This window comes from Acinonyx jubatus, chromosome X, assembly GCF_027475565.1.
Source record: "Acinonyx jubatus isolate Ajub_Pintada_27869175 chromosome X, VMU_Ajub_asm_v1.0, whole genome shotgun sequence".
In the NCBI taxonomy this organism is placed as follows: Eukaryota; Metazoa; Chordata; class Mammalia; order Carnivora; family Felidae; genus Acinonyx; species Acinonyx jubatus.
Genome location: NC_069389.1, coordinates 34,638,370 through 34,652,448, shown reverse-complemented (window position 1 = coordinate 34,652,448; position 14,079 = coordinate 34,638,370). Strand labels below are relative to the sequence as shown.

At 58.4% G+C, this 14,079-nt stretch overlaps 1 protein-coding gene across 1 annotated transcript in view; it reads left to right on the top strand.

Moving 5' to 3' along the window:
- Nucleotides 1-784: 784 nt before the first annotated feature.
- Nucleotides 785-14,079, top strand: part of BCOR (BCL6 corepressor) — a 114,058-nt gene continuing 100,763 nt past the window's right edge. The window contains exon 1 of the mRNA XM_053202242.1: nucleotides 785-952. The gene's annotated coding sequence lies outside the window, so the exon portion shown is untranslated. The remainder of the gene's footprint in view (nucleotides 953-14,079) is intronic.

The following is a 14,079-nucleotide window of genomic DNA, read 5'->3' as shown; positions in this document are numbered from 1 at the left end:
TAGGTCGTGGAGATGTGACGTCACAGCGGATGAGGGCCGTGACTGAAGCTACCTTCGCAGGACGGTGGTGGTCCTTATGGGGTCTGTGCCTACAACAAGTAACCACTGAGCTGCCAGCCATATGCTTCCCCCAGCCCATCACCACCCGCCTGTGGAAGGGAAGCCCACCAGCCGTGTCTTCCCTAAAATCACTGGCCATCGGTGACCAGGTCAATCACTCATTCAGGGACCCGTTCATCCCACCAATGTTCGAGTGCCTGCTATGCACCAACCCCAATGCCTCCTGCAAAATACAGAGCCCTCCAGCGATCACTAGGTTTTGCAGACGGCTCTGTACTTTTGATTCCAAGGTGAGCACCAGAGCAGAATGTTCAACCACCCTGGACTCTAGGCCAACTGGGCTCGAATTGTCGCTAAGTCATTTAACTAGTTGGGTGACCCTGAGCTAGTTATGGAACTGACCCTTCTCTGTGCCTCAGTTTCTTGGGCTGCAAAGTTGGAGAGTTTCTGAAATTCTCAGCACAAAGCAGAAGTGGGAGCTACTATTAATTATTTAACACACTCTCTCTCCACCCCACCCCAGCTCTGTTCGGTGCCACAGCCCACCGCTGGGTGGTATTTCCGAGGCTGGCCAGGCCCTCTGCCGCTGGGCCGTGACCCTGGAAATCGGGTCAGACACTAGTCAAGGCGGCATATGCGTAGGGTGGGGGTGGGGGTGTGTGCTTTCTTTGCGCGCGGCTGCGAGCGTTTCCCCGGGGCCTCCGGCTAGTCTAAAAACTCACTTTGGAGGAGAGGAAGGAGCGTGAAGTGGCTCTTTCGATCTGAGACACCCCCTCCTGGAGAAATCACCCCCTCCCCCCAGCCCAGCGCGGAGTGAAATCTTAGAAGCTGCCGCTGCTGGGTTTGAACGGAATGCCGGAGTCGGTGGAAGCCGGAGCTGGTCCGCCCGAAGGTCAGCGAGTTGTTTTGAGTTCTCGTACCCGGAAGAGGGGGGCAGGGAGGAGAGGACGCCAGGGCCCGAGAGACCCCGCGTCAGAGCAGAAATTGTTTGTGCTCCGGAACAGGCAGCTCAGCGGAAGCCGCGACGGGGGCGGGTCACGTGCGGCGGTGGCGGCGCAGCTGGCGGGGGAGCCAGGCTGGGACAAGGGCCCGGCCGGGCGGGGGTGGCGGTTTTCGCAGCCGAGGGTAGAACCGGCGTGCTAGGGGCGCTGAGAGCGAGCGGCGCCCCGAGCCCGGGACGAGGGAGGCGCGCGAGTTATGGGGGGTGGCGGGGGTGCTGGTGTGGGAGCCAGGGTGCTCGGAGCTCCGCGTGGTGCGGCACACGCGGGACGAGGAATTGCTGGGGGGTGGGGTGGGGTGGGGTGGGGGTGCGGAAACGGGCCCCCGAGGCCGGAGTGGCGATGGCGGGACCGACGCGGAGACTGCGAGGCCGTCTGCACCCCGAGAATGGAGGCGCGGCTCCTCTCGTCGCCGGCCTTGTTTTCTTCTCGCACGCAAATCCCGGAACGACCGGAACCGCCATCCCCGCCTGCGTCCCAGGGGCGCCCCGTTCCGCGTGCAGGAGGCTGCATCCCGCAAGGCGACTCCGGGCGGGGATCGGCTGAGGCCGTGGCCGGGGAGGGCTGCCGAGGTGGCTCCGCGGAGGGTGGGAGCCGGCGCCGTGGTGCACACGACACGCACGCCTCCCTCTCCCCCGGAAGAGCCGGCGAGCGAAGGCGCGGGCCGTCTCTGGGGGCTCTCTGGGGACTCCCCGGGGGTGTGCGAGCCGTGCGGCGGCCGCAGAGCGGGAGAGGGTGCTGTAGAGAAACCATCGGCCCCACCTTGCAGACAAGAGTGGCCTCGTGGCCGGGGGTGAGGAGTCTCACGCTTCCCCCAAAGCGGCGCGCGCTACTCCAGCGTGGGAGGGAAAGGACACAAACTTGGCCACCCGCCAGAGCCCTTGAAGACGCCCGACTTTGGTGTCCTCCCCCACCCGGTGGCTTGAAATGTATTCCCCGCCGCCGTAGCCCACGAGGTTCAGGTCCGAGGCCTGGAGGAGTGGGGGAGTGTGGTCAGGCCCCGGACGGGAAGCCCACCTACGTTCCTCTCCCGCGCCACGCGAGGAAGGCGCGGAACAGTTGTCTCGCAAAGTTTCCCGCGTCCCCTCTCCCCACCCCACCCCCCAGTCGGGGAAGGGCGGCTTTTCCGGACGTGGGGGCGGGGGAATGGCCTCGGAACGGGGAGTGGCGCTAGCTCCTTTTCCCGAGACCCCGGCGCAGGAGAGGGGCGCGGGCCTCCAGCGTGTTCGCGTCCCCAGAGTGGTGGCGCTTGGCCCGCTGCGACGTCTGCTCGGGGTCGCGGGGCAGCGGGAGCTGGGCAGAGTCTGGGACGACGTGAGACGCCATTTGCATTCCCCCCTCCCTCCTGCAGGTTGGCGGGGGCGGGGGTGTCGCCCGCCGCGGAAGCGTATTCCTGGCAGTGACACTGATTAGATGCTGTGTCGGTACGTGCACAGAATCGGGGTGGGCCTTCACCTCTCCTGTGCGCATACACTTTCTGTTGGAAAAGTTGCAGTTCCCCCCCCCCCTCCTCCCCTGCTCTCGCCGCACAGCTGCTGTCTCCAGGGCGGAATTAGGCGAGCACGTTTGCTCAGCCCGAGGGAGAGAGGATCGCGCCGGCGCGGGGAGGCCGCCGGCCCCGGGCCGCGAAAATCCAGCCCTGGCTTTGCGTCGAGCTGCAGAGTGCGGCGCTTACGCGCGCCCGGCCAGCGGAGGCCTGGTTTCCATCTGCCCCTTTTGCCTCCGTGTTAAGTTCGCCGGGGAAAACCCAATGATCCGTGCAGAGCCCCTCGGAGGAGAACCCCCCCCCCAGCCCGATTCTGACCGATGGAAAAAATGACAGTATAGGTCAGAGCCGGCTGCCCGCGAGTATTAATGCGGCCGCCTCCGCTCCCGGTGCTTGGGGAGGATGGGCGCCTCGCCAGGAAACCGCCGGAGGGGGAGCCACGAGGGCCGCCTGCCCCTTCCCGGGCTAGAAAACGTGGATTCTTAGAGAGACTAGACAAATGGGGTCAGACAGCTGCGGGAACTTAGCCTATCTAAATACAGGTCGTCCATGTATCTTTCAGGCAAGATCAATTTTTTTTTTTTTAACCGAGTACACGTTGAGTCAGTTATAAATACTACGAGAACTGGTTAATCAGTAGATGGGAATGAAAACCTCGCTTTCTGCCTGGTATTAAAACGTAGCGCAGGAGGCGCTGGGCTGAGGACGATGTCTCTTGGCACGGTTCGTGTGTGTCCTTAAGAAGGCGCGGTCCCCTTTGCACTCCACCTTGGAGGACTTTTAATATAACTCTAAAAGGGGATTTATTTTAGTTGTTTCTATTTGGAGGTTGCTTACTCCTTGCAAACGCCTGTCTAGGATTGTTTGTACTTAAATTGCCCTGGGTTTGGGCTTTTAAAGCCCACGTTTTTCACTTGGCTTTTTCTTTTCCTGTGTACGTGCAGCTGGGTACGGGGAAGCTCCCCACCCCCGCCCCCCTCCAGCCAGACGTGTGCTGCACCACCTTCAGTCAGTCGCTTGCGCACCACGCGGCCTCGGAAGAGGGGAAATGTGAACTCTCCGGGTGGCGCTCGAGAACTGGAATTCTGACTTAGGGCTGCGGGTGTGTTCCGGGCAGCGGCTTGGGGGCCAGAGGCTGTAAAGGGGAAGCCCCGTAGGTGACCCTGAGGCTTCGGGAGCAGACCTGGAGTCAGCCGCGTCTTTGTCTTCCGCGGGGCTGGCAACCTGGCACGCAGTTCCGATAAGGATCAACCAAGAGCGAGAGCGCACCGCCAGCACATTTCAGTGATTAGGCGAATGCCTGCAGCCACGTTAGCGAAAGGCCATTTGCGTCGTCTTTGAAAAGGCAAAGGCTGTCCCACCTAATGAATTATGAGTGACCTGGGAGAGGCCAGACCCCGGAACGAGTGGCGCTGAGGCCTCCTCAGACCCTTCTCTGCCCCACCTCCTCCCCATCGCACAGGAGACCCCATTTCAAAGGAAATGGGAAGCTTCTTGAAGTTAGAAATCTGACCAAGTCCAATTACATAAATAGTGGCACATGTATGTGTCCTTAAAATGAGGCCCACCGACAGCCTGGGAACGAGGCCTACCACATCCCAGCCCTGGACCAGTGTTAAGCTCCCGCTAAAGTACATCCCCAGAGGATGTGGCATTTGCCCAGCACCTCCAAGAACTGGTTTACAGGAGGTGGCTTTGAGCCATCAAAAAAGGGCCGCCTGGAAGAGTCTACTGGAGGTCCTCTCCACCAGTGCTGTTTAACCATGGCCTCGGGGAGAGGGTGGTGGGTAATGGTGCCTGAGCCCTGGCAGAAGCTTCCCATTAATCCAGTCTAAATGAGCCCCATTAAAGCGCACGTCCGTTCCTCCCTACATCCCAACGGCACACGCAGGCCTTTAAGGGAAAGTGTAGTCGAGACCGTTTGAGCCCATTTTGCCTTCTGGCCCTTTTTGTGTGGGCAGCACTGCCCTTTGGTACCTGCCCAAACCCCTGATTCCATATAGGCCTTTGGGGTCTTTAACCTGGCTGTTTTTCTTACCCGCGCTCTATTCAAAGGTAAGAGAGTACCAAATCATAACAACGGACACATGTATGAGAGACCGCCTTCTAGGTGTTTTATGTATTAACTCATATTATCCCCAAGACAACCCTATGAATTAGGTGCTGTTATTGGCCTCCTTCTACAGAAGGAGGTCACTGAAGGCCAGAAGTGTTAAGCAGCTGGACCAAAGCAACGCTGTTTAGGATGGGGCAGGGATTGCCCTGAGGGAGGAAGAGCCGTGTTGGTCACCAGTGTTGTGTAGTGAAGGTGAGCCCTTTGGGGGATGTTTCCAAGTGGACTGCCTGAACCCCCTACCTTCCAAAGGAAGAAGTCATGGAGAGAAACAAGAAGGCCCAACATCTGGACCTTATTTTGCAAAAGAAAGTTTTGAGGCTTCATACAGAAGCACGTTATCGTGGCTCCGCATTGGAGAAGGGATCAGAAAAGGCAGTGCAAAGGCCCCTCGCCCCACCTTGCCGCATAGCATCCGGTGGTCACGTCCACCGGAGGTGACTGGGGGCTGGGGACAGCCGATTGCGGAGGAACTCCTTATCACCAAGTGTCAGTGGTCCCGGGAGGCGGAGCTAAACGGACGCTTGTGGGGGCGGCTGGGTCACACGGGTCCCTGGGCTCCGGGTGCATCCCTGGGCTCCTCCCGCAGAACTGGACGGATGTCGTAGCCTCCCCTCCTCTTGAGCCGCCAGTCCCGGGCACGGAGCTCCATGGCTGGGGGTTTGGAGAGGTCAGCTTGTCAGTCCCGGTGGGGATGGCTGGTTCTGGGTTGTTCACACTCACCCTGCCTCTGGTAAACTCTGGACCCCCTTTCCGGGCGAGAGCGCGCGCGCGCGCGCGCGGGCGCGCGCGGGCGGGCGCGGGATCCAAGCGCACAGCCGGCCCCCCAGGCCTCTGCCTTCCCTTCCTCCTCCCAGCTAGGGCCCGTCAGAAGCCCTTGGCGGTTGTGTGCTGCCCCGGGTGTGGAATCAGGGTGGAGGGGGGCCGAGCTGCCCTCCACTTCCCCAGCGTCAGTGTGCACGCTGCACGCCTGGGGCCCAAGGTGGTCAGGCCTGTGCATCTCCCCTCTACCCCACCCCCTCCCGGCAAGTGGCAGAGGCTGGCCTGGGACCTGTGCGCTGTGTTTCCTGATGGGTCGGGGCTCAAAGGGGAGGTCCAGGCAGTGGGGTGGGCGCATGGATGAGGATGGTGATAAATCTTCTCTCCGGCGAAGGCTGGCTCGGCCGACCCCGGCCACGGCTAGTAGGAGTGTACCCCGCAGGCCATTGGCCACAGCTTGACGCCTTTGCGTGCCCGGGGCCGGAGTGGGGGGTGTGGGGGTTGGTTCGTGGTCTGATCCGGCGCTGGGCGATCAGCTCCCCACCTCCTCGAGCCTTTAATTTTTTACACGCGGGGACTTACGACCCGCTGCCCTGGCCACTAAGGGGGCCCGCAGAGGGGCAGACCGGCCGCCCTGGCCGCACTTGCGGGCGTTGAGAGCGGGCGTTGAGAGAGCCTGGGACGGCCGCCGAGCCAAGGGAGGGAGCGCAGCAGCCCGCGCGCCTCGAGGCAGAACACACGCCTTTCCCGGAACCTTGAAACCCAGGGGAGCCGCTGCCATCTTCGCGTGACGAGCAGCGAGACGCCGGTGATTAAGTGTTTCTTTCCGGCTCCCTCCCCGGGTTGCGGCTCTGCTCCTTTCCACAGGGCTGGGAGAATAAAACCTGGGGAAAAAACACAACTGCGCTCTCGGCTCGCACTCCACGTCCCTGCTGATCTCCCAGGGTGCGTCTACCCGAGGCGCCTCGGGCTCCCTACACCTGGCCTCGCCAAGGATCGAGGTCCTGGGCCACATGCCTCAGTTTCCACCGGCCTCAGCCCAAGTCGGAGAGCTTAATGGGGAGGGGGCACACATTACCAAAGTCACGCGACCCTCCCCCTCCGCGTCTCTCTCCTCCCATGGGGATTAAACCTTAACACAGGAATCCCCCACCTACACCAGGGACTAATCCTGCCGCCCCTCCTGGGATTAACTCGGCTCACAGGTCCATAAAACACTTCCGGCGCGGCCAGAGGGTCTGTCTGCAGAAACACTTTAAAATTGTCCTCCCGGGTCTGCAGTCGAAATTGACTCGGTGGAGGCAAGTGCGTAAACAGGAGGCTGTAAGAGCTGAGATCCCTGCGGTTTGCAGGCTGTGGAGGAGCTGCCCCAAATGTGGGCGGTGGGGGTTGCCTCAGCCCCCCCCCCCACCGCCGAGGGTGGCCCAGGACCCCAGTAGATACATCTCACAAAAGGATGCAACGTTTGCTAAATGACACTAATCTGGAGGAGGGTGGATGCCGGCAGGGGCAGGTGGGTGTCAACTGGGTTCTGGGTTCAGTGAGGACGACTAGATTCCTAAAATGTATGGGGAGGAGGGGCTCAGTGTCCTTGGCTGGAAAATGGGAACAATAACAGTTCCCCTGCCCTGCTCAGGTGGGCTTCTGAGGACCAAATTGTCACAGCACTTTGTGAAAGGGGCTTGACCCCTCCACTTCACAGGCGATCAATGTTCAGCCTCTCTTGCCCTAGAAAACACAGCGATTTTGACCATTAGAAAACAAAACAAAGTAAAAATCAGCCCTTCCTCAAAGCCATGCAGGAATGTGCAAGATAAAGGGAATCCAAAGGCAACTTAAGGCGTTGAACCTCGTTTTCTTTTACGTCACTTCAACTTAAGCTTCTGAAGCGGTGGGAAAATCCTTTGGAATGTCCTAAGGAAAATCTCCGTCAAAAATTGAGGGGTTCAACGGAAAGAAAAGGGACCTTCAGATGAGCTCCAAGCGCACTGTAAGAAGAAACCCGGATGAAGAATATAAATTCGAAGTAGCTTTCTAGCCACTTCAGTTAGTCCGGAGAGCAGATGCCATAGACAGCCACCCCACCCCCTCAGGACCCCGGAAGTAGGCCCTGACTCTGGCTGGGTCAGCTAAGTATGAGGTGACGTTGACGTTCAGGGTGGGGACAGTGAAGGACAAGAACATGCTTAAAATGAACATCAGAAGACCTAGGCCTGCCCCCCCCCCACCATGTCCTGAAAGCCCAGAGCTGCTAAAACTGTGTATGGGAGGGGCTCCCCCTGACCTCCTTCCCCACAGATGGACTCACGCAGCGTGACCGGCCCCAGGTGGCACCCAGGCACGCTGGGGACAGAGGCCCAGGCTGCGCATTCACCCAGCCTAGCAGATTGCAGGCGGGGGCCTCTGGCTGGACCGCCCACCGACCTTCGTCTCCACTCCGTGGCCCTGAGGCCTCGGGGCAGGGTCAGCTCGCCTCCACCCCACTGCCCCTTGTGCCGCGCCCTCGCCTCCCTGGCACCCAGCCCGGATCCCGAGGCCTCCTCCGCCCCGTAGTCCCCGCTCTTCCCCCTCGTGATTCATTTAGCAGCGGTGCAGAAAGCCTGTTTACCTCTGCAGCCCAGGGCGACTCGATCTGCCGTAAAAAGCCCTAACGCCAGCGCCGACCAGTAGGGGGGGATTGTCCTATAGATTATTTCTCCTCCTGTTTTTTTTTTTTTTTTTTTTTTTTTTAATGAGAAGGCTCGGTTGGAGAGGGGGTGGGGTGGCGTGTTGCTGCTGTTTTTTAAAACACCGTATTTGAAAGAGAAACAAAAGCCGCACAAAAGCCGTTTAGGAGGTACCAAGGCTGTTTTTGCATATAAAAAGTGCAGCGAATACCAAGGGGCCCCCAGCAGTGATAAACTAAATGGTTGGCCGATTCCGACAATTAGCAGTTAATCTGTTATCTGCGATCTGCAAACAAGTTTTGAGGCCCGAAGGACACCGAATTCCTGTTCCAGTCCGCAGCATGGTTCGTCCTCGGATCTGGTGGGCACCTCCGATGCTCTCGGTTCCTCTGACTGTGAAGCCAGCTTCCGCAAACATGTTTCTGGGGTTGGAGCACAGACTTGAGCCACAGAAAATTCACTTCGGCAGCCGAGGAGCCTCCGCCTGCATCTCCCCTCGGGCCTGAACTTGTCTGTTTGGTTACGATTTCTCCAGATCGGTTTTTACCCTCCCCCCCCCCGCCCCAGTTTCGCAGACCTCCTAATTTTGCACGTAGTAGGCCTCCAGCGAATGTGGCATGCGTGCCAGCAACTAAAATGAGGCTCTCGGCCTGGAAGGCAGCGTGGTGCGCGGCCTCGCCTTCGGAACCCCATTACGGTGCCCAGAGCCCCCTGGTCGCCGCAGCCTGTGCGCAGCTTCGCCCTGCGCGGGCCGGGGCGGGCGGGGGAGGCCGGGAGGCACGAAGCGCCTGGAGCCTGCACGATGATAAATATTGCGCAGACAGCCCATAAATAATTTGCATTATGTTCAGCTGACAACGCAGGGCGATTAATTTTAATAGCTACATATTTGCCTGGGCTGCTGCTTTCGTAGGCCCGGTAATGAAAGGCGAGAGGCCGCCCTGGCTCCGTGCTCGCGGTCTCAGAAGGCAGCCGGGAGGTGCGGGAGGGCCCGACGCGGCGTCTCCTCCACGCAGTCCCCCGGGAAGCCCTAGCCCCAGGGCCCCCCCTCCCGCCCTCCACCCCGGGTAGGGATGGGGTGCGAGCCCGCCCGACCACCCCGGGACCCGAGCAACAGGAGCCACCATAATGACACTGCACATTTGCCTGTATGGGGAGAGCCACTTGTGGACCAGGAGACCCTCCCCGAGGCGATGCACCCCACCCGGACCAAGTCCGAACGAAGTGAACTCCAGAGGGGATTTCACGTGTTCCAATTTGGTGGCGGTGGGGGGTTGCTGGCGTTGGCCACCGCCAATTCGCCGGTGGGCCCCAGGGCGGCAGAGACTTTTCCGCCCTCCGGACCCGGACAAGGGACAGAACAAAGCCCGGCTGCCCACGCGTCCTCTCCGCGCGCGTCCTGAGTCCTGCCGTCCCGCGCCCCGCGGGAGGCCCCCCCTAAAATGCTTCCCGAGCTCCTCGATTAAAAGGATCGCATACATAAAGGACGGAAGAAAGGGTTTGGTGGAGCTCTTAAAAAGAGGGGGCTGGGAGGGGAGCGCAGGGAGGAAGGACACAGCGCAGCGGCCGCCGCGGTCCCGTGGTGGCCGGGTGCGCGCGTGTGCGTGTCTGTGTGTGCGTTCCGATGACAAAGCCCCGCCGCCGCCAGCAAGCTCCTGGCTGCCTGAGCATTGGTGGGGGAGGGGAGGGGGAGGAGGAGGAGAAGAGCCAGCGCTCGCGTAGGTAGCGGGGAATCGAAGCTTCCCTAGAGAAAGAGTTCATTCATGAGCTGGAGGAGGCCTCCTGGCCGGGCCAGGTGGAGCCTCCTGAAGCCAACACCTGTGTATTTCCCCTTTTGGAAAGCGGGGGGGGGGGGGGGGAGCGCATCGATCATTACCATATTTTAATTGCCTTTTGCAAAGGTCATCTCTAATTATGGGTTGCGAGGAGGGTTGGCCAGAGGTCTGTAGCCCTTTATTATCTGTGTGTGTGCGTGTGTGTGTGTGTGTGTGTGTGTGTGTCGCCACTGAGACAATGCATCCAGCTCTTCTGAAATGCCAATCCGAGGGTGTCCGTGCGCGCCTGCGAAGCGGTCACGACGTGCTGAATCCACGCAGACAGACCAGGCTGCGTGCACAATAAAAGCCGAGCAGGCGGCGAAGGGCCGTGCAGACCCACGGTTTTTCTTTTTAGAAACGGCGGTGCGAAGAGACTTGACAATAATAACACGCAGCAGGATTGAATCAGGGCGGGAATAAGAAAATGCATTTTCGTTTCGAGAACCGCGGACTGTGTTTAACCCATCCGATCCCCCAAGAGCTTTTTGTTCCCGCGTGGAGTCCCGCGCAGGGACAGGTGCTGGGCACTGAGCAGCTCCGGACTGCCTGATGACGTTCTGGGACAGCCACTTTGTTTTAATATTAATCTCTTTCTTTACTCCAGCATGTTGTCAGTTACAGTGCGGTGGAATCCTGAATGATGCCTGTTTGATGGGAAATGATAACCGGCCAGTTGAAAAGGAGAAAGAAAACGTTGAGGGTTTTTTTTTTTTTTTAACTTTTAAAAGTCTGCATTTCCTTAATTTTCGTCACTTGCGCAAACCCTTGAGGCAGAAGTCTCTTTTAACTTCGTCAGAAGGAGAAGAGCAGTCCAGAAGGTTGTTGGGTGGTCAGGGGGTTCTTGGGAGGATATTTTAGAGATGAGGTGTTGGTGATCAGTAAAGAGCTATTTGTTGGTCAGGAGTGGGCAGCGGCCACTATGAACTTGACTTTCTCAAAGGATCTGGCACCTCTGACCCACCATGCTGGTTTTTTGGGGGGAGTCCTGCCTGGCAGAGCCAGGGGCTGGGGTCAGGAGTCTTAGTAGAGAATTGGGGAGTTTCGTACTGGCTCTGCTTCCTGCCTGCTAACCCTCCCCACCCCCCGCCTCCCCACACACACCTGGCCTCCTGGCCTCACCAGCAGCCAGCTCTGCCCGGAGGAAGGCAGAGCCAGATGACTGGTCCAACCCCCGAGAGACTGCCTGGCTTTCTCCTCCCCTGTAATCAAAACCAGATGCACTTAAGCGCCTTTCATCAGAGGAAGCCCAAAGCCCTTTAACAGGCTTCCATAAAAGCCTTACTAGGGCCTACCAGCCTGCTCAGTGTCTGGGCCCCTGTGCCCATTTTCCAGCTGAGGAAGTCTGGGACTGCAGTCAGGGTCTAGGAAGGGTACCAGGATTCCTGCCAAGTGTGTGGGTGCAGACTCCTTTGACAGGAGAAAACAGACATGGGAGGGAAGCCAGCAGCTAATGCCCTAGGAAGGACAAGAAGAGTGGCCTATCGGAAGGAACCAAAGGAGCTAAGAAAGTAGAGGTGGGCTGGAAAGGCAGTAATGATCAGGATATTCAGACGGACCCCATGGTACTTAGACCATCTCGCCTTCAGCCCCCTTATCCCACTGTATTGCCGTGTTTCTGCCTCCCCCACTAGACTACAAACTCCCCAAGGGCAGAGACTCTTTTATTGATCTTTGCAAGCCCACCTCAGGGCCTGGCACAAAATACATGATCAAAATGTATGGGACATTAAAAATATATAAATAAATTTAAGGGGCGCCCGGGTGGCTCCGTGGGTTGTGTCCGACTTCGGCTCAGGTCATGATCTCGTGGTCCGTGAGTGCGAGCCCCGCGTCAGGCTCTGTGCTGACAGCTCGGAGCCTGGAGCCTGCGTCAGATCCTGTGTCTCCCTCTCTCTCTCTGCCCCTCCCCCACTTGTGCTCTGTCTCTCTCCATCTCTCAAAAAATATATAATAAAAAAACCCAACATTAAAAAAAAATGTTTGGGAGGTTGGGATGCCTGGCTGGCTCAGTCGGTAAAGCATGTGACTCTTGATCCTGAGTTCCAGCCCGTGTTGTTGGATGTAGAATTTACTTTAAAAAATGTTTGGAAGGGGCGCCTGGGTGGCTCAGTCGGTGAAGCGTCCGACTTCAACTCAGGTCACGATCTCGCGGTCCGTGAGTTCGAGCCCCGCGTCAGGCTCTGGGCTGATGGCTCAGAGCCTGGAGCCTGCTTCCAATTCTGTGTCTCCCTCTCTCTGTCCCTCCCCCGTTCATGCTCTGTCTCTCTCTGTCTCAAAAATAAATAAACGTTAAAAAAAAATAAGAAATGTTTGGAAGATCACAGGTGTGATGGAAACCTTTGGAGCAAGACACATGTGGGCTTACGATGGGACCCTCTGCCCCCGCCCCCACCCCCCCCCCCCCACACACAGTGCTTGTATAACCTATCTGAGCCTCGGTCTCCTTATCTGTGAAATCTGTTTGAGAATGCCTCCATCACAAGATTGGGGAAAGATTAGATGATATAATTGCATGGAAAACACCGGCAAGGTAATAAGATTTTAATAAATGTTGTGCCCTTGTTCTTGAAGGAGTGAGGGAGTTTGGGCTGGTATGATTTGAAGTGTAGGCAGGAAGGTTGGTGCCAGGCCCTAGCCAGACACAGGTTTCGCTGGGCTGGGATTTGGGTCAGAAGACAGAATTGGTTCTAACAATGTGTGTTCCAGCGGCCCTGTGAATTGGAGCCAGGGACCCCACAGTCCACCAGGGGCGGGCAGCCCCCGTGTGAGCGCTGGACTCGGGTTCTGGGGAAGGGGCAGGTCCCAGGCCCGTGGGCTCTCCTGAGCAGGGCTGACTTGTGACTGAGCCCTGGCTGTGCTCCGAGGGTCAGGCCTCCCCAAGATGAGTGAGCGGCTGATAATCCCAGTCGGTGCTGGCTTTCTGTGGTCAGGGGAACTGTCCCTTCCGCCTGACCTCTGCGCCTGTTCCCTGGCTGCTTTGCTTGTTGCGGGGAGGGTGGGGGGGAGGTGGGGGGGGTGCCACCGGGAATCCCCATATTCCCTGCTGCAGCTCTCTGCTTTCTACATGGTCGCAACCCCTCCCCAGGACTCATCCTCTGAGCTCAGCACTTCCCCAGGAGGGCAGGCTATGAATTAGGGTCTGTGGGCCGCCGGGCAGCAGGGGCTAGTGAAGGAGGAGGTGCCGAGGGACAGGCCAAAGGGCACTGAATCCCTGGGTGATTCTGTGGCCGTACGGCCTAGCCAGTGTGACAGAATGAGAGTTGGAGACAGAATGAAAGATGTGGAGTTGTGGGGGAAGAAACTGACGCTGACCTCCCTTCCATATTCCATCCCTCCCCATCCCTGATGGGAGAACCTTCGAGAACAGGCGAGAAGACTGTGGGGAGAGAAGAGAACCGATGGGAAAGCAAAGCTAGCTGGGTGGAGGTGCTGGGTCCCTGTCTCCTTCCCGGTGAACTGACTCCCTTGTGCAGCCAGTGTAAGTCCGGAGGGGACAACGAGTAGGGTTCTTTCAGCCACGTCCTTCGGGAAGTGTGAGATCAGATCTGAGAAACAGATGGACCACTGTCCTATAGGGTTTCCATGAAGAACAAGAGGTTACTTAGGTCATAGAAGGTGGAGGATTTGGGTCATAATCAAAAATGTCCCGCCTTCTACGCTTCTATTTTTTTTTAATGTTTATTTATTTATTTTGAGAGAGACAGAGAGAGAGAGAGAGAGAGAGAGAGAGTGCAAGCAAGGGAGGGACAGAGAGAGGGGGAGAGAGAGAGAGGGAGAGAGAATCCCAAGCAGGTTCTGAACAGCCAGGGCAGAGCCTGACTCAGGGCTCGAACTCACGAAGCGTGCGGTCATGACCTCACCTCCACGCTTCCACGCTTAATCCAGCTCACCGTCTTCCATGGCTTTCACAACATGTTATAAAGCTGGTTTCCCCTACTTACTATCACAAAAATAAGGGTCATCGCCGTGTCAGCTGCAAGGGAGCTCACTCAGAAGCAACTGAATTCTCGTGGATTCTGTGGGTTCAGAATTGGGGGGAGAGACTCCACGGCGGGGAGCTAGAATCGCCTGGAGGCAGCTGCCCCCCGCCCCCGCATGCCTGGCTGCTGGGTGGGACCTCAGCTGTGTCCCACAGCACAAACAGGGGGCTCTCCGTGTGGCCTGGGCTCCCACATAGCAT